The following is a 21,272-nucleotide window of genomic DNA, read 5'->3' as shown; positions in this document are numbered from 1 at the left end:
TCGGCTTCGCATCCTTCTTAAGAAAGAGAGTCTTCAGCGCTGCATGGTTAGTATAAACAACAACCTTAGAACTTAACAAATAAGACCGAAATTTGTCTAAGGCAAAAACTACAGCTAGAAAATCCTTCTCAGTGGTGTAATAATTGACTTTAGCCTCATCCAGAGTTCGGCTAGCATAATATATGCCATTCAAATCTTTATTCTTCCGCTATCCCAAAACTGCACCAATCGCATAATCGCTGGCATCACACATAATCTCGAATGGGAGGTCCCAATCAGGCGGCTGAATGATTGGCGCAGAAACTAGATCCACCTTCAACCTGTTAAAAGCTAAAAGGCACTCATCAGTAGACTCAAAAACAACATCCTTAAGGAGCAATTGTGTAAGTGGTTTAGCAATTTTTGAAAAATCCTTAATGAAACGCCGATAAAAACCAGCGTGACCAAGGAAACTCCTCACTCCTTTAACATTCACGGGAGGAGGCAATTGCTTAATCACCTGCACCTTTGCCTTGTACACATGTATACCCTTATCACAAATCAGATGCCCTAACACAACTCCCTCATTGACCATGAACTGACATTTTTCCCAGTTTAAAACGAGATTAACATCAATACAACGCTGCATGACTTTATCAAGATGAGCTAAACAACGATCAAAGTCATTACCATAAACTGAGAAATCATCCATAAATACCTCCATAATGTTCTTTATATAATCAGAAAAAATCCCCATCATGCACCTTTGAAAGGTAGCTGGGGCGTTACACAATCCGAAAGGCATCCTGCGGTATGCAAAAACACCCTGTGGACAGGTAAAAGTGGTCTTACACTGATCATACGGATGAATAGGGATCTGAAAGAACCCTGAATATCCGTCTAGAAAACAGAAAAATTTGTTAGAAGCAAGTCTTTCAGTCATTTGGTCAACAAAAGGGAGGGGGAAATGGTCTTTCTTGGTGGTGGCATTCAACTGTCTATAATCAATCACATCCGCCACCCTGTCACAACTCGTGTTGGTATTAGTTCATTTTTCTCATTTTTAACCACGGTAGTCCCTCCTTTCTTTGGAACTACCTGAACTGGGCTAACCCACTTGGAGTTACCAACTGTATAAATAATACTTGCATCGAGTAGTTTCGTCACCTCGGCCATAACAACTTCCTGCATCTTCGGGTTCAACTTGCGTTGACCCTGTCTGTAAGGCTTGTGGCCTTCTTCCAGCTCTATCCTGTGCATACAAATATCAGGGCTGATGCCCTTAATATCATCCAAAGAGTAACCTAAGGCTTTCCTGTTTTTCTTAAGCACACACATCAGAGCAGAAAGCTGGTCATCATTAAGCTTAGCACTAACAATAGCTGGGTACTGCTCCGTATCATCTAGAAAAACATACTTAAGATTTGGAGGAAGTGGCTTACGCTCTGGCACCTTTACCTCTACAGCATAGGCAGAATCAACTTCAATGGTATAACAAGTGTTCACCAAATTCTCGTTGGCCAGGCTTAAGAGCATCTCATCTTCTTCCTCTGTGAGCTCGTAGCTTTCCATTGAGGCTACCAAAACATCTAGCTGCTCAGCATTCTCCGCTGTACTATCTACACACTCATCTAAACGGGTTAGATCAGCTAAGGGATCCTTGGCTAAGGATTCCCTTCGATTCTGATTAATGACCACATCAAACAATATCAATGAAATAACACCTATCATCATCAGCAGGTTCAGTAGCCTTACGAGCAAGACTGAACTCTATGCTGTCATCCCCTACCTCAAAGGTTACGATTCCGCATTTGACATCTATTACAGCCCCAGCTGTATGTAAAAATGGCCTACCTAAAATAATAGGTATCTGGCTGTCCTCTGTAATGTCCAAAACAACGAAATCGACAGGAATAAAAAACATACCCACTCGAACGGGTACATCCTCTAAGACTCCTAAAGGTCTCTGAGTCGATCTATTTTCCATCTGAAGGGTAATATCAGTCACCTTAAGTCTACCAATATTTAGCTTTTCGCAAACAGAATATGGCATGACACTGACACTGGCCCCCAAATCACAAAGGGCCTTTCCAATTTCGTGGTTACCTATAGTGCAGGGAATTGAAAAGCTACCCGGGTCCTTTAATTTAGGTGGTATGTTAATTTGCGAAAGAACATTACATTCTTCTACAAAAGCAACAGTACCATCATCATGGAAATTTTTCTTACGATTCAAAATATCTTTCATAAATTTAGCGTAAGAGGGTACCTGGGTAATTAGATCAGTGAAAGGAATGGTCACCTCAAGATTCTTGACCATCTCGAAAAACTTACCAAACTTGCGCTCCAAATAGTATTGTTTAAACGCTCCGGATCACGGATCGCAACACTGGGTCGTAGGATCAAGAACCTTCGCTTCCTTAAGTTTAAAACCTCCATCAAATCATCAATAAGTATAGAATCATGCAAATTAATTGACGGATTTGCGTCCTGCTACCGAGACCCGATCGATCGACCATTGGGCTCGGTCGATCGACCAATTACGCTGGGGTTGAACAGTTTCTGGTCAGAAACTCCTTCGTTAGGAACTTCAGTCGATCGACTGATATTGTTGGTCGATCGACCACATGTGATGGGTTCAATTAGTTTCTGGTCAGAAACATTTTCATCAGAGATGCCGGTAAATCGACTGCTGGTATTGGTCCATCGACTGCCGGTACTGGCAGTAATGCTCGTTTTCGCACCAGAAATTAAATTTGTCTTTTCATCGTTTCCCGAGTCTTCTCTTGGCTTATCGGGACCATCATAAGAGTTGCCACTTCGGAGATTAATGGCATTAATGGTTTCAATTGGCCCCTTACATTTTCTTGAAGAATTGGCGACTTGGTTAGCCGCTAAATTCTCTAACTGCTTCACAAAATTCTTTGCAGATTCAATCCCAGCTTCTTCAATTTTCGTGACTTGAACCAAAAGAGCTCGGACTATTTCTCTCAATTCCGCGGTCTCATCTGAGTTATGAACAGGAATTTCGATTTCTCTCTCGGAAACCTTCGAAGTCTCGAGCTTTTCAAGCCGGGCTGTAATAGAAGTTATGAGTGTTGCAACGGCACCCATTTCTTCACTTTGCTTTCGCGAGTTTCCACGCGAACTCCCAAACTCAGCTCAATAGTGTTCCAACCTTTATTCTGACCAGTATTATTTTGGAACCTACCATTCGCAGCTGCATCCAGGATAACCTTGTAGTCATCATATAAAGAATTGTAGAATAAGTTGCAAAGGTGCCACTGCTGGAAACCGTGGTGAGGGATAGACCGAACCAAACTCTTGAAACGTCCCCATGCTTCGCAAAATTTCTCATCAGGTCCTTGTTGGAAATTTGTAATTTTACTTCTCAAGGCATCTGTCTTTGCAAGTGGGAAGTATTTTTTGTAGAAAGCTAATGCTAGAGATGTCCAATCTGTGACTCCAGCTGCTACCCTATCAAGGTAGCGGTACCAATCTCGCGCAGAATCCTTCAAGGAGTATAAGAACATCATCCCCTTTACTTCATCTTGGGTCACCCCAGCCGGTACAGGTATTGAACAGCAGTAGTCTGTGAAAATTTCCATATGCTTCAAAGGATCCTCGTCCGGTAGACCAGCAAACTGATTTCCCTCCACTAAATCGATATAGGAGGAACGAAATTCGAAGTGAACAGTAGTATGGGTGAGTAATTCGTACCCCTTTGGAACATGTTGCTCTTGTGGCTTTAGATTATCATATATTGTAGTCATGTTCGCAAAACTGAGAGTACTCAAGCCTTCCTCTCAAAAACACGTCTTCTAACTGTGCAAAAGCAAAACTAAAAGCAAGAATAAGCAACGGCCTAAAGGAACCAAAGTTCCTTGAGACAAGAAAAATAAACTAGAAATAAAGCAAACAGAATTACACCGTCTCCCCGGCAACGGCGCCCAAATTTGATACCATCATTTTGTATCAAAATTAAATTTATAAATCCGAACTAAAACTATAGCTAGTGATAGTAAGGGTCGAACCACAGAGAGACAAGATCAATTCTATTTGCTATTTTCAGTCTATAAAAGTAACAATTAAATGGGGGTTTTGAATTTGTTTGATTCTAGATACTAATTGACAAAATTAAAAGTTTCTCAAATAAGATAAAAGAGAGATCAGGACTTCGGTTCACCATGGCTAAGGTCAGGTCAAGAAGATTGGAGAATAAAATAATACGGTCTCAGGGAACATGAGCAAGTCTTTCGATCAATGCTCAAATTTAACCTTACGATCTTCTAATTCCCTAGAATTTCTCAAAGCTGTCGCTCAAAGGAAATTCCAAAACTAATGAAAATCCTACCTACTAATCTTTCAATCTAGTAAGACGGGTTTATCAAAAGGTAATAAGATCGATACGGAAGAAATCATACTAACAAAATCAGCCCTAATTTACGCCATGCATGATTAAAACTATAACAATTGCAAAATTGAAGGCAAAGAATAAGATTGACATGATTGAAATTGAATTTAAGACAAAAGATTAAAACTGAATTGCTTGAACATAAACTAGTAACAACAAGAATTAAATTGACAAGAAATAAATGAAGAAGGAAATTGCATAAAGCTTACTAAAGAATTGATGAACAAAGCAATTGAAATTTGAATCCGTCGTCTCACTTTCTTGTCTCCAAAACTGGATCTAAACTTCAGTTCTTGAATAATAAAAGCATAACCTAAATTATTGTTGCGTACTGCTGATAAACGTTCTACCCAAAAGTTAATTACAAGTGGGCTTTCAAAAGTCTAAAGCATAAAATAAACAACAGCCTCGCAGCCTGGTCGATCGACTAAGTGGCATGTTCGATCGACCAGCCAGTACAGTGCAATCTCTTCTGCTGAACTTCCACGGGCGATCGACTGGAGATGTTGGTCGATCGATCAACTACGCTATGCAGTGACTTCCTTTTCCCTTCCAATCAGCCTCTTCACTCCATGCACGCATCCCAAGGTAAGCAAGTCTGAACTCCCATCTTCCAAGTTTCCATAAAGTTGCTTCCGGGGGACGTTTTAAGCTTGATTTAGCTTACTTCCACTCATTCCTACAATAAATCATAGAAATTCCAAAGTAAACCATTTCGGGAGAAATAGTAGCTTTAAGCTAACAAATACGCATAGAAATACGTGCCAAAACTGCAAATAAAGTGTATAGAATATGCACGTGTCAATGTTCTTACGAAGAAGCCGGTGGAAAACAAGTCTTTGCACATCATTGACGAATTTAACATTTTAGAAGTCATCAAGCCTTGTAAGATCCACAATTTCTTCATGCTCCCTTCTTAATGTGTTGATATGGGTGGTAGAAGAGCTTCCTCTTACCCTTGGTCTTCTCCTATCCCTAAAGGAAGATCCCTTTAGTGGCATTCTTTGATTGTTGAGCTGGAATTTTTGATTTGTTAAAGTATAGAGATGCTCCTTGTGGATTGAATGTTGTCTTTGGAACCCTAGAAAAATGGGGCTTTTGGATTTTGTGGGGTAAAAGAGTGATTGGGATATGCTTTGGAGTCATAAGGAGGTGGGTTTTTATAATACAAGTGGAAGGAAGGACAATGTGTCACAAATTGAGTGGTGGGGTGTAATAAAATGAGGAAAAATCGTGGTTGATTTACCGCAGGAAGACGGGCGGATTCGAGCATAAGACGCTCGGATTCCAGCATTTCGGGACGAGCGAATTTGAGGGAAGACGCCCGGATTCTGTCACAGTTAATTTTCCAAAAATTTGACGCAGCCGAGACGAGCGTCCCGAGCCCAAGATGCTCGGATTTTCTGTAAGGAGACGAGCGTCTTTTTCCAAAGATGGGCGGATTCTGAGACAAGAACCTTTCTTGAAATGCACTGGCAAAAAGACGGGCGTCTTTCTGCAAAGACGAGCGGGTTCTTCAGGACGACCGTTTTCTCTGCTGGGACTCTCGGTTTCTTCGAGAGTCCCAAAATTTCAATTTCACAGCCTAAATGGATGGACAGATTCTACCAAAGTCGCCCGGATTGCAGCAGGACGGGCGGATTCTAGGGAAGACGCCCGGATTCCTTGCTGCGGATTTTCCTTTGATTTCCTTCCCTTTCATAAATGTTTCCCCACACTTGAAGATTGGTTCCTTCCTTCATTTAAAATTCGTTACTGACCCTCCCTCACTTCCTCTCATGGAAAGAATTTATGTTTATAATTAAAGGAATGCAATAAAATTATAAATACAAGTTAGAGAGTTAGTATATTTATAAGTGGTGGTTTAGGGAGGACTCCACCAAACTCTCCCTTTCGATGATTCTTTCAAGGATGAGGAGGCCCGAGGTAGGTGACCTCGACCTCTCCAATAAATGCTCCCTCATAGTATGGCTTCAATCTTTGACCATTGACCTTGAACTTGCTTCCATCTTCCGCCTCGGCTTTTTGTTTAATCCTCTTGTCATGGAGCAATCTTGTCCTTTCCTTGTAGATTTTGGCCTTCTCATAGGATTGTAGTCGGAATTCCTCCAACTCTTGAATTTGAATCATCCTCTATTGACCACTTAATTTGAGATCAAGGTTAAGTGCTCGAATCGCCCAAAAAGCTTTGTACTCCAATTCGATTGGCAAGTGGCATGCTTTTCCATAGACAAGCTTGTAAGGGGAGGCTCCTATGGGAGTCTTATAGGCCGTCCTATAAGCCCAAAGAGCGTCATCAAGCTTTGTGCTCCAATCTTTTTGGTTCTTTTTTACAACTTTCTCAAGGATTTGCTTGATCTCTCTATTCGAAACTTCAACTTGACCGCTTGTTTGAGGATGATATCCCAAGCCGGTTCTATGTTGGACACCATACTTGGTCAAAAGAGATGCGAGCGTCTTTTCATGAAAATGCGTTCCTCCATCACTTATGATTTCTCTAGGAACTCCAAATCTTGGGAAGATGATTTTCTGGAAGAGTTTGGTGACCGTTTTTGCATCATCATTTGGAGTGGAAATTGCCTCTACCCACTTTGAGACGTAGTCTACGGCCACAAGGATGTACTTATTCCCATTGGATGTCACAAACGGACCTTGGTAGTCGATCCCCCAAACATCGAAGATCTCCACCTCTAGAATGCCCCTTTGTGGCATTTCGTTCCTCCAAGAGATATTCCCCGTTCTTTGACAAGCATCACAATAATGATGAATTCCTTTGTGTCTTGAAACATCGTAGGCCAATAGAAGCCTGATTGAAGAATTTTGCAATGGTCCTCCTTGCTCCATGGTGACCACCGTAGGGTGATGAGTGACACCCTTCCAAGATTCCTTGGACTTCCCATTGAGGGATGCATCTCCGGTAGAGCCCATCACTACACTCCTTGTAGAGGTTTGGGTCATCCCAAAAGTACCTCTTTACTTCGAATAAGAACCTCTTCCTTTGGTTGTAATTCAAATTTGGAGGGAGTACTCTTCCAACAATATAGTTGGCATAATCGGCAAACCATAGGGTGATGTGCCTTTCAAGTTGTGTTTGAATGGCCATCAAAATATCGTCGGGAAATGAGTCATTGATCGGTGTTTCTCCTTGTTCATCATGAAACCGAATCCTTGACAAGTGATCCGCCACTACATTTTCGGCTCCTTTCTTGTCTCTTATTTCCAAGTCAAATTCTTGAAGAAGCAAAATCCATCTCAACAACCTTGGTTTTGCCTCCTTCTTTATCAAGAGATGTTGGAGAGCACGGTGATCCGAAAAGACAATCACCTTGGATCCAAGTAAGTAGGAACGGAATTTCTCCAAAGCATAGACAATGGCAAGAAGCTCATTCTCGGTGGTATCATAATTCACTTGGGAGGGATCAAGAGTCTTGCTTATATAATAGATGGCATGAAGAGCTCTTCCTACCCGTTGGCCAAGAACCGCTCCAACGGCGTAGCTACTAGCATCACACATAATCTCGAACGGTACTTCCCAATTTGGAGGTTGAATGATTGGTGCCGAGATTAGTGCTTCCTTGATTCTATTAAAGGCTTCAACACACTCAACAGTGAAATGGAATTGGGCATCCTTAAGTAAGAGTTGAGTGAGGGGTTTCGCTGTTTTTGAAAAATCTTTTATGAAACGGCGATAGAAACCCGCGTGACCGAGAAAACTTCTCACCCCTCTAACATTCACGGGAGGTGGGATTTTTTCTATCACCTCAACCTTAGCTTTATCGACCTCGATGCCCTTTTCTGAAATTAAATGACCCAAAACAATTTCTTCATTGACCATGAAGTGACACTTTTCCCATTTTAAAACAAGACTAACATCTTCACATTTTTGTAATACAAGAGAAAGATTATGCAAACATGAGTCAAAGCCCTTTCCATAAACGCTAAAATCATCCATAAGAACTTCCATTATGGTCTCTAGGTAGTCGGAGGAGACACTCATCATGCATCTTTGGAAAGTGGCGGGGGCATTACATAAGCCAAAAGGCATCCTCCTATATGCAAAAGTACCATAAGGGCATGTGAAGGTGGTCTTATGTTGGTCATCCGGGTGTATAGGGATTTGGAAGAATCCCGAATACCCGTCAAGGTAACAAAAGAATTTATTGGAGGCTAACCTCTCAAGCATTTGGCCAATGAATGGTAGGGGGAAATGATCCTTTCTTGTTGCGGAATTCAATTTTTGATAGTCAATACACATACGCCAACCGGTGATCTTCCTTGTGGGTATTAACTCATTCTTTTCATTTGTCACCACCGTGGTACCTACTTTCTTAGGCACCACTTGAACGGGGCTAACCCACAAAGAATCCCATATGGGATATATGATTCCCGCATCAAGTAATTTCATAACCTCTCCTTTGACAACTTCTTGCATGTGGGGGTTTAATCTTCTTTGAGGTTGAATGGTAGGTCTATGGTCCTCTTCTAGATGAATTCTATGCATGCAAAAGTTGGGACTTATCCCCTTAAGGTCATCTAGACTATAACCTATAGCCTTCTAATGTTGTTCCAACACATCAAGCAATTTTCCCAATTGGTTCTCATCAAGTCTATCATTAACAATCACGGGTTTGGTCTTTGATTCATCAAGGTAAGCATATTTCAAATTTGGGGGAAGGGGTTTTAGATTAGGGGTTTGTAGCTCACTTTCCTCCTTTGAAGGTTCATTGAGAATTTGCTCCATCTCCATTAGACATTCCATTCTCATGGCATATTCAACTTGTTCTTCATCCTCATCCATCTTGTCACATTCGAATTCCATGATGAATTCCTCTTGCTCTTGAGCTTGTAAGATGTCTTTTAGGATGGATTGCTCATCTTCTATAGGTTTACATGCTTCCACAAGGATGTTATGCACTAATTCGGATTGTGCATGAGTAAGTTCTTTGTTAGCTAGAGCGGCCTCAAAAAGACCTACCTCCAATTACCAATACATATTTTTAGCCTCACTTGCTTCCAAGGCTTCCAATGCTTGCATGGGATCTTTGAAGAAAGGTATACTTAAGTGGTCCTCTACAAAATAATCTATAAGATCCATCTTGCAAAATATCAAACAACTCGAAAATAGTTAGAACAAACCTTGAGGAGTTTTACTTCCCCAAGGCAAAGAAAGACACAACTAATAACAATGTAAGAAAATCTAAATCAAGTTAATACCGTCCCCAGCAACGGCACCATTTTTGGTCGTGATCCCTCGTGAGGGTTTAGTTTTCAGTACTTGTCGTTAGGAGCACCTAGACCGAAACACAATTTATAACTTCACCAACAACTCTACAATTAGTAAAGAGGCAAGTAAAGGTCGGATCCCAAGGGACGGGAATTGAGATAAGATTTCTATTGCAACTAGTGGTGTCTAAGGGTGTCACAATTGGGGTTTGAAGTAGAAGATCACTAAACTAAAAAGCAATGAACGTAAACAAGCAAGATGAATTTAAAGGGATGTAAACAATTGATAAAAGGCACTAGGGTGTCATGGGGTCATAGGGGATTCATGGGAATTGATCATACAAACATGTTCTCAAATTATAAGCAAGCAATTATTGTTGTGATGGATCGAGTTGGTTTATATCTTACAATCCTAGAAAAGTTTGGGTCCCAGAGCCGAATCGATTAGATTGTACAACACCTACAAGTCGACTTAATCTTCCCTACTCAACAGTATGCATGGTCTAATGAGACTCGAGTTGGTTTATGTCTTACAAGTCACATTGAAAAGATAGGTGATGGGTAAAAAATACAAGGATTCATAGGCTCGCATTTCATCAAACATAACATGTGCATAAGTTGAGATCACAACAAGCAAGAAAATAAACTATGAAAGCATATTAATTTAAGCATGAATCATTCCCCATGTTGGTTTCCCCTAATTACCAATTAACCCTAGCTAAGGAAACTACTCACTCATTATCATGTTGAACATGCTAGCAAGGTTGTCAATCATACCAACAAAGTAAAACATGATGAATAAATGAAAGTGATTAACAATAATTAAAAAGGGATTAAGAGAATTATACCTACTAATGATTCCAATAATAAAGCAAAGAATAAAAGAAGTACTTGATGCTTGATTGGAAGGTTGTAAATCTCCCAATAATAATCCAAATAATCTTCAATTACCTAAAATAAAGGATGAACAAGAGAGAGATTAGGGAAATAAAACTTGTATTAAAACTTGATTAAATGTTGATTACAAGATTAAAGAGAGATTTGATTGATATTAACTAGACTAAAGATGGCTAAGAAGAACATACCCTTCTAATTAGACTAATGGGGTATTTATAGTGGGGATTAGGTACATAAATTAGGGTTTACTAAGGGCTTAAATGACGATTAAGTCCTTGAGGAATCGTCGGTCTCTAGGGAGACTCCGGTCTCTTTTTCGCCGGTCTTAGAAAAAGATGCGCATCCTTCCTTGAAGCTTGTAGAAGACGAAAGTACTGTCTGGGAATCCGGGCGTTTTTGGCACGGGACGGGTGGATTTGGGAGCTTCTGGACGGGCGTCCAGAGGGGGAAGACGGGCGTGTTGTGGAGGTTTTGCCCGGGCATCTTGTGGAGGATGACGCTCGGATTGTGGGTGAGGGACGAGCGTCTTCAGGGCAATCCGCACGGATTGTCAAACAGTTTCATTCCTTCTTCTTTTCTTCCTTTTTCTTCATAAAATCCTTGAGGATTTCCTCGGGGATGCAAGGATCTTTTCTCATCATTGCCCATCTACCATAGTATGTACAAAGGTCTTCTAATCTTGTCTCTCCTTGGTGCTTGGTCATTGAATTCAATCAATTTAGCCTTATTTTGCCATGAAAATGCAAGGTTTGCACTCCTCTCCTACCAAGGACACAAAACCTCAAAGAATATGCAAAACAAAGAACTAAAGACAATAAATGACCCAAATATGCACTAAAAAGCATGGGAATTCGGGAACTAAATATGCTCTAATTATGGTCACATCAGTAGGTCGTAAATACACGTCGGGTTATGACTTAAGAAGTTGAGTCAAGAATTTTAAGGGAGAAATGAGGGGGCGGACACTTGCGTAAGTCTCAAATGGGTGGCATTTGAGGGGTATTTATAGGAGAATGAGTGGTTGTGTGACTTTTGAGCGACGTGGCCAATTGGGCTGCTCAAAGAGGCGCGAGCCACGTTGCGGGTCTTCGAGTTGTGTTGTCACTTTCACAACAAACGCAATCATGATTTGTTCTATCCTAGGTTTTGTAGTCACATGTTTGGTACTTGACCATTCATGAATCCGGGAAAACTTAATGTTGAAGGTTTTAAATGTTTTGTTTTTGGTGGTTGACTCGGTTTGACTCGTTGTTGGAGTCGGGATTTGAATTTTTGAGTCGGTTTTTGGTCCGGTGTCGGTTTTGACTCTAGTTAGTGTCATTGCGACCCCGTCATCGTGCATTAAACACTCCAGGTATTTTTGAAATGTTTTGAAATGTTTTATTTTTGAAATCCTTTTATGTTTTCCGACGTAAAGTTGTGCACAAACTATCGATAAAACGCCGCGATTCCAAAGCATGTTGTAGTCCGATAATCATCGGGTGTTTGTTGGAGTCTCAGAATATACTGGGTATCTACACAAGGAGATTATAAATTTATTGTTCCCACTTGAAAAATCCAAAATGAGAAATTAGTTTCATGCATTGCATACTTGTGCATGAACTCCCTCATTTCTACACTAGAAATAGTGTCTCCTTTGGTTTGGGGAAGTTCAAGCACAAGTATTGGGAGTTAATCTAAATTAGCTCTCCAACAAATAAATTCATGCATCGTATAGTATAATGTAGTTTGCATCACTTGTATATATGCCATATAGATTGCATAGTAGTGTAGAAATCATGCATTCTCATTTAGCTTGCATAATTTCCTATCGTTTTGGCCATTGAGAACAATGCTCATACTAGTGTGAGGATGGTAAATTCTAACTTGACTTTTTAAAGGAAAAATGATAAAAATTGAAAAATGTTGAAAAATACAAAAACATGTCTTTTTATTTCATAAACATAAAAACCATAAAAAATTGAAAAATTGAAAAACCAAATACATGTTCATCCCTTTATAGTGTAGAATTGTATATATATTGTATATACTTGCTCGTTTGTTTGTTTGTCCTGCTATCATATTGATCGACTATGCCACATCCGATACATGAGGATTATGAAGACCGCATGGTATGATCTTTCCAATCTCCTTTTTCCTCTCTATGTTAATGACTATGTGGCTTTATTTTGATTGATGTGGTTTACACCAATGTGATTGTAGGGATTTCATTTAGCTTATATGGCATACTAGTTGGTAGAAGCATATGCATTAGGTTGTATATATGATAGTTGCATCATGGCATGTAGTTGCATTTTGGGAAAATTTTTGTGAAAACATCTATTTGGGAAGTTTGACAAGTGTGTATAAGGCCCTTGTAGATGCTTTTTCTTCTTAAGACTTTGCTCATTAAAATACTTGTAAAACACCCTAGGATGTGTCATGCTAGTATCCTTTGATCCATGGATTAAGGCATAGTCAAGAGTACCTTGTGGTGTGATAACTCCTTGGCTACCGTTTATTCCAAGGTGACCCTTGAAACCATGCAACCATCTTTCACATTCTACCACATTTTGTCAACAAAAGAGAATGGCCACAAAAACTATCAAAATTTGAGTTCAAGCATTGAAATGAAAAACAAAAAATTTGTAATTTGCATCAAAAGAAAAGAGGAGTACAAAAATTAGAACTCCTATGCTTCAAAAATAAGCACCCTCACTAAAAATAGGGGTAGCTTTAAAAATGTTCAAAAGAAAATGCAAAAAGTTGAAGGTTGTCAAGTATTGAAATGCAAAACATCAAAAGAAATGGAAAAAGGAAAGTGTTCTCAAAATGTATAATGCCACAAGAAATTGGGGGGAAAAACAACAACAAAAGCAAACTCCCACATGAAACTCAAAATACTTATTGATCCCTTTTCCATCGAATCCACTTTTGTGCATGGTAGAGACGGGACGACCCTTCTTCTTGTCTAGGCAAGAAGGGGAATTCCGCGATCCCCCAGTGTTTCTAACACCATAATGAGTCTATTCTTGACGTAAGCATTTAACAATTGAGGACAAAGATACCCTAGCTTGACACAACATGGAGGTGATTTATTGGTATTCTTCTAGGCTTAGTAGTTTGAAGAAACCGTATCTATGATGGAATGTATACCCTTAATTAGATTGCTTCCCTTGTAGGTAATTTCTGCCACTTAGATGAGGAATGTAGCTATTCATTTTTGTAGATGCTTCCATTACTTGCTTTTGTGTACTTAATGCTTGGATGTGTCGCCATTTTGGCAAGCCCCACCTTGCCTTGCAAGAAGGCATCCTACCTCATGGTTGTCTTGTTGCGAGTTGAAAGGGCGTAGTGAGATCCGCTAATTGTCTCATATCGGCTATATTAGTAGGTAAAGGTCCTAGTTTTAGTCACCTCTTTACTCGGGACGAGAAAAGATTCGGTTTGGGGATGTTTGATGTTACTCATATTTAAGCACATTTAGTGCCCGAATCAACCTCGTTCCTATGCTTTATAGAACATAATTGGGTCATTTACTATCTTTAGTTTCCCATTTTGCATATTCTTTGAGGTTTTGTCTCCTTGGTAAGAAAGGAGTGCTAACCTTGCATTTATGAGGTGGAATGGAGCTAAATTGATCGCATCTAATGACCAAGCATCAAAGAGAAGACAACACTAGAAGGCCTAAGTAGATAATAAAGTGAAATGGGCAATGATTAAAGGATCCTTGCATCCCAAAATCGATCCTTGCGGATTGTTGAGGAAAAGAAGAGAAGTTATTTGCCCCGGAATCCGAGCGGATCAGGCACGATCCGGGCGTCTCACAACACCAAGATCCGGGCGTCTTGCGCCCAAGACGAGCGTCCTGCAGCGCAAAGATCCGAGCGTCTTCCCCTAGGATCCGCTCGTATCACAAGTCAGAGAGCCTGTGCCTTACCTCAAAACGGGCGGATCGTGGAAAGACTAGCATGGAAATGCTCATTTTCTTCGAGAGGAGTATTTCCTCAACATCTCTTAGGGACTTAATAGTCATTTAAGCCCTTAGTAACCTTAATCTTTTTACCTAATATTTAGTATAAATACCCCATTGTACTACCAAGATTAGCATCAAGCTTGAATCAAGTTTTAATCAAGTTTTAATTCTCTCAAAATTAATCTTAATTTAGTTGTAATACAATTTCTCAATATTAATCATATCTTAATCTTTCCTTAATTTCTCTTTAGTTCTTCCTTTATTTTGGGTAATTAGAATATTATTTGGTTTTATTTGGAGGATTGACAACCCTCCATCAATCATCAAGTACTTCTATTATTCTTGCTTTATTATTTGGAATCATCTTCATAGGTATAATTCTCTCTTAACTTTGTTTAAGTCACTTTTCATTTATTCATTATGTTTTGCTTTGTTAGTATGATTGACAACCATATTAACATGTTAAACTTGATCATGAGTGAGTAGTTTCCCTAGCTAGGGTTATTGGGGAATTAGGGGAAACCAACATGGGGAATGATTTATACTTAATCTAATACGTTTTCATAATTAAATTCCTTGCTTATTATGATTTCAACTTATGCACATGTTATGTTTGATGAAATGCGAGCCTATGAATCCTTGCATTTTTTACCCATCACCTATATTTTAAATGAGGCTTGTAAGCTTATACACCAACTCGAGCCTCATTAGACCATGCATATAGTTGAATAGAAAGGATTAAGTCGACTTGTAGGTGTTGTACAATCAAATCGATTCGACTCCGGGACCCAAACTTGCTAGGGATTGTAAGCTTATATACCAACTTGATCCCACCACAACATTAAGTGCTTGCTATATAATTGAAAATATATTTGTATGATCAACTCCCATGAATCCCCTACGAACCCATGACACCTTAGTGCCTTTAACCAATTGTTTACACCCCTTTTAATCATCTTGGTTATTTTCATCGCTTTACATTTATCTTGTTGATTAGTTTAGTTGATCTCTTATCTCAACCCAAATTGTGACACCCTAAGACACGACCATTTGAAATTGAAAATCTTACATCAATACATGTCCCTTGGGATCCGACCTTTACTTGGCTCCTTGCTAAGAGTCATTTGTAAAGTTATAAATATTGTTTTGGTTGGTAACTTTTGACGACAAGTTTAAACTGCACCATATATTGATGTGATTCCACTTGGAGGTTGTTTTAGCAGGATTTTCCTTGAAAGGATCCTCCTTGATTATAGATTAATTTGGGTATCTAGCTCAATAAGTTTAGAACAATAATATAAATGAATAATAACAAAGATCTGTGTATAAGAATATTGCTCGTATTACTTTGGAAAACTAAGTACTGATTTGTGTATATCACTGGATATTCAAGAAGAGATAAGAAGAAAAATATGAATCATAACTATTGAATCTTGAAAATCTTTACAAAATGGCAGATTACAATATTTATAGTTTTCAAAATACTAACGTTGTATTGATCTCAACGTTCCTCTCCATTGTCGGAGTTGTTACCGGATTAATAGGGCACATACCCTATTAATTCGGTTGACTCGTTCTTCTTTGATTAATCTTTAGCTTTTTCTCCTCTTGCACGTCTAGGTTCATGGGTGATATAGTCTTATAGTTAGACTTGGTCTTCCTTGAGAATAGGACATGAACATTTATCTTCGTATAACCGTTTTGCTGCTCTTCAGCTTAATCCAGCCTGCTTAGGTGTGCTGCCAGGCTATTCCGTGCCAACCATCAGGCTTCTCTTCCAGGATTTAGTAGCCTGCTTACTATAATATTCTTCAATAGCCAAATTGTAGTTAGACTTGTCCGATCTCTGGTTGCCTCAATCAGCCTGGTAAGGTCAGGCCAGGTTAGAGTCAGACCAGGCTAAACTGGGCCTAACAATTGCCCCTTGACATTTTACCCGTGCTGGATCAGGCCAGGGGTGAGATGTCAATTTTACCGGGCTAAACAATAAAGAGAGTTATATTTGCTTAATGACTCTTAGACTTCTAGTTACCGTTAAACACTATAACGGCTAATGATGTCATGCTGATACTTTTGCATTTTCTAGGGTTTTTGCACCGTTAAACCCCTTCTATAAATATGGTACTTGTAACGAGTTTGTTCTTCACCAATTTTCTTCCACTTTCTTTGCTAAATTCTCTCTAAAATTCTCCCCTATTTCCCAGGAATTCCATTATGCTAACTTTATAAAATAAAATTTATCACAATAAACTAAATAATAAAGGATATGGGAGCCAAAAAGCGTCCTGCACCCCAGAAAGCTGCTGGTGAACCTGAACCCAAAGACGTCCAGGAGGAGGAGGTGATTGAAGTTGATCCTCCTGCTCGTGCTATAGCTTTTAAATATCAGGATTCAATTTTTTCTGCTCTTCAATCTCTGGATCCTTACTTTCCTGAAGAAAACCTATTGAAAACAAACTATGATAGGGTTTTAAGGGAGAAGAAATTAATTCCTGATTCGACCGAGGTATGGATTCTTGAGTCTTGTCCAGTCAGAGCTAACTGGGTGTCACCTGGTTGGTTTTGTATTTTCGAATGGGCGTTCAAAGTAGGTTGTAAGTTACCTTTTACTCCTTTAATGATTGATACCATTCGTGCTATGGAAGTATCACCTTTTCAGATTATGCCAATGGTTTGGAAACTTGTTCATTCCATTGAAAATTTATGTGCTAAACACAATCTTGTAATTACTATTAATGATATTAAGGCAATAAATCATATAAAAAATCCTGTTAATGGTCGTTTTAATTTGAGAATCAAGTCGAAGATGTCTCCATTAATCACTAACCTGGATTCTGGAGATGATAAAAGTTGGGCAAAAACTTTCCTGTTCATCCGGACTGAGAGTCTGGGATCAGGCTTTGATTATCTGAGATATCCTCCCTTGGAGAGTGGTAGGTTTCCTGTACTCTTAGTTTACTATATATATTACACCAAATTAGGATGTTTAGAGTCTTACCTGTATATTTTTGGTGATTTTTGCAGCTCCTGATTGGAACTCTGGTCCTCTTGACGAGGAAGCTATTTCCAGGATAGAGGCTTTCCTTGCTATTCCTAAGGAAGAGAGGGCCTGACCTGCTAGTCTGGGCAGAGAATTATTGCCCCGGTATATGAAGACCAAGCTGAATGCGGTCAAAGTACCCAAAGGCAAGCCTGGCTCCACTGCTCTTTCCTGTCCGTCTTCTATATGTCTTTATGTCAATTGTTGTCTTCTTATCGCTTCTCATCTGATATTTATGTATATTCTCTGTATATTCAGTATTCAGGTCTTCTGCTAGGTTGGCCAGCTTTTTTGCAAAATATTTGAAAGTTGGGGTTGCTAGGATTGTTGAACAGTCCAAGAGCCAGGAGGCTAGTGGGAGTGATAAGACACTTGATATTTTGGTTTCTGATGTCCAGCCTCCTCACGATCCACCTAGGCTAGTATCACCGGAGGTTGTTCAAGCTTCCAAGAGAAGGAGGAAAGATGTCGTCCCTGAAGAGGAGGAGAGAGAGAAAGAGCCTATTCAAGCTCAACCGATCAGGAGTATCAGGCAGGTGTCTGCTAGGATTGATGATATGGATGCTGCCCGGGCACGGATAAATGAGTTTTCTGCTAGGATGGGCAGCCAGCTTTTATCTGCTAATACTCTTGAGTCTTCTACTAAAGTGGTTTCTATCTTTTCTTCTCTTGTGACAAAGGCTGCTGAGCTTGCTTCTCAAGCCAAAGAGGTTAGTTGTAAGGGGATTTTTGTTTGTCATATGTTCTTTTGTGTTGCTTTACATTTGGCTGATTGACTTTCTTTTGTTTCTTGTAGGGATTGGATGCCGGGTTGGCTACCGCTTGTCAGCTCGGGGATGCCCAGGCTAGGGTTTCTAGCTTGGAAGAGAAAGTGGATAAAGTTAACCGTGAGATGCTCACATCCAGGGGAAATGAGGTAGTACTTCAATCTCAGCTGGGGACAGCTAGAGAGGCATCCAGGGCTGCTATAGTTTGTGAGGTGGCTGCAAAAACGCCGAGAAGGTCACGTGCAAGAGTTGGAGGTCAGTAAAGGAAGAGCTGAGAACTGTCAAGGAAGAGTTGGCTGCCGAGAAGCAGGCAATGCAAGATCAGCTGAGAAAAAATGAAGAGCTTGGTGCTGAAAGGGAACTAGTGGAGGCGTGGCTTGCTGATGCCGCTCAGTACTTCTTGGGAAAGGCCGGGTTGATGCAATGAGGGATCCGGAATCTGACCGGGCTAATTGGGACCCGGACCGGGATGAGGCGACTCTGGGCGCCCGATATCCGATTTGGCTTGATATGGGTCAAGATGACGAGGCAGATTCTCCTCCTTCCAAGGAGAAATCTGGTGATCAGGAAATGGTGGATGGTTGTGAGTCGGTTACTGGCTCGAAGCCTACTTAGACTGAAGTTTTTTTTTCTTTTTGTTCTGGCCCATCCAAGGGGGGTGTTCCTGGAATGAATATTTATGTATTTTTTGGCCCATCCAGGGGGGATGTCCCTGGAATGGATAATTATTAGGTATGTGGCAAGATCAGCTATTTTGGGTAAATAAATATTTGGTCTTTGTTTCTTTTGGTGTTCTGATAAGGTATATTTGTAGTGTTGGATGTGTACTGGATCTGGCCAATTATTTGATGGATCGGCGCATTTATTATCGGATCCGCCGCTTTATTGATCCGGATCTCGACTAGTTTATTGTGTCATGGGTGGGGTTATTGCCTGTCTGGAAGGCTTATGTCCCTTGCCTGTCTGGAGGGCTTATGACCCATTTATGTTATGCAAGCCAAGAAAAGATTTTCCTGGTTTGTATATTAAATTGTGCTCAACATTTTAAGGTCTGATTTTGCAACTGAAAGTTGGATATCAGTTGTATATTAGTGGGGTGGCCCCCAATCTTCAGTATTTGTTTTAAGTAAAGTGCAGTATGCAAAACGAATATTGAAGATTCTATTAGGTAGAAGGAAACATGAAAATACTGACAAGTACTTGGGCATATAATGGAAGAAATTGTATAAAGCATTTATTCATATAATGGCAAGTATCATACACTTAGTTTCATATCAGGTCAGGAAAGAAATGTGAGGATGAAAATTATACCTAGACCGGGAGATATATTTTATATATGAAATAGTTTGAAGTGTGCAATATTCCAAGCTCTTGGGATCATTTCGCCATCGAGGGTTTGTAATCTATAAGCTCCCTGGCCGACTATTGAGTCAATCAGGTAGGGACCTTCCCAGGTTGGGGCCAATTTGCCAGCCTTCTTTTCTTTTGTGTTTTGGAAGACTTTCTTTAGGACAAGGTCTCCTACCCTGAATACCCTGGCTTTGACATTCTTGTTGTAGCTTTTTGCAACTCTTTGCTGATATGCTGCCAATCTAATGCTGGCTGCATATCTTAGCTCTTCCGTTAAGTCCAGGTTGTCCTCCATTAGAGGTATATTGCTTGTTATTGTGTTCAGGCTGCATCTGGCTGATGGAATGTCAACCTCAGCCGGGATCACTACTTCACATCCATAGACCAAGGAGTAGGGGGTTTGGCCTGTGGATGTTTTAGGCGTGGTTCACGCCCCGAGGACCAGGGGGAGCTCTTCAGCCCATCTGCCTTTCCTTCTTTCTAGCTTCTTCTTTATGCAGCTGATTACTCCTTTGTTACTGGATTCTGTCTGACCGTTAGCTTTTGGATATCCTGGTGTGGAGGTTACCAGGTTGATGTTCCATTGAGCACAGAAGGTTGTTGTTCTTTTTCCCACGAATTGCGTGCCATTGTCGCATACTATTTCAGAGGGGATGTCATATCTACATATGATGTTGTGTTTGATGAATGCTATGACATCCTTTTCCTTGACTTGCCTGTATGAATCAGCTTCTATCCACTTGGAGAAGTAATCAGTCATTGCTAGCATGAAAACTTTATGTCCGGGTGCTTGAGGTAATTTCCCTACTATGTCCATGCCTCACTTCATAAATGGCCAGGGTGCGGATATGGAATATAGTTCCTCAGATGGCTGATGGATATATGGTCCATGAATCTGGCAAGCTTTGCATTTAGAACTAAATTCCAAGCAATCGGCCCTCAAGGTCGGCCAATAATAACCTGTTCTGAGTACCTTGCTTGCCAGGCTTCTTCCGCCTTTATGATTTCCACAGTATCCTTCATGGATTTCTGATAATATCTGTTCAGCTTCTTGTGTTTCCAGGCATCTGAGGTACGGCCCAGCCTGCGATTTCTTAAAAAGCACGTTGTTAATAATAGTAGATGAAGCAACTTTTATTTTTAGTGCTCTGGCATCTTGCTTATTTAGGGGAAGGATTCCCTGTTGTAGCCAGTCATAGTAGGGTTTTGTCCAAGAATTAGCAACATAAATTGGAAAACTTTCGTCTTGTTTATTTATTGCAGGTTCAAATAAATGTACGATGGGTATTTTGTCGAAGTCAAGGGGACTGAAGTTGGATCGTAGGCCGGCTAAGGCATCGGCCTGGGTATTCAAGTCCCTGGGAATTTGGTCAATATTGAAATTGCGGAATTTCTCTTTTAAAATCTGAACAACTTCCAAATAAAGCATCATTTTTGAGTCTTTTGCAGTATATATTCCGTTTACTTCGTTGGAAATAAGAAGGGAATCAGTACGTACCTTTAGGTTTTGCACACCAAGGTCAATATATACCTTTAATCCAGCTATTAGGGCTTCATATTCTGCCTCATTGTTGGTAGCCTCAAATGCACAGCTTATAGCGTGTACTATCTTATCCCCCTGTGGCGATTTTAGTACTACCCCCAGGC

At 40.2% G+C, this 21,272-nt stretch overlaps 1 non-coding gene across 1 annotated transcript; it reads left to right on the top strand.

Moving 5' to 3' along the window:
• Positions 1–3,270: 3,270 nt before the first annotated feature.
• LOC141593197 (small nucleolar RNA R71) lies at positions 3,271–3,379 on the top strand. Its single transcript, XR_012521301.1, has one exon. It is a non-coding gene; the product is annotated as a small nucleolar RNA R71 (small nucleolar RNA).
• The last annotated feature ends 17,893 nt before the right edge of the window (positions 3,380–21,272 follow it).

The sequence above is a fragment of the Silene latifolia genome, chromosome 7 (assembly GCF_048544455.1).
Source record: "Silene latifolia isolate original U9 population chromosome 7, ASM4854445v1, whole genome shotgun sequence".
NCBI classification, from domain to species: domain Eukaryota; kingdom Viridiplantae; phylum Streptophyta; class Magnoliopsida; order Caryophyllales; family Caryophyllaceae; genus Silene; species Silene latifolia.
The sequence above is the reverse complement of the archived record's forward strand: the minus strand, read 5'-3'. Positions and strand labels throughout refer to the sequence as shown.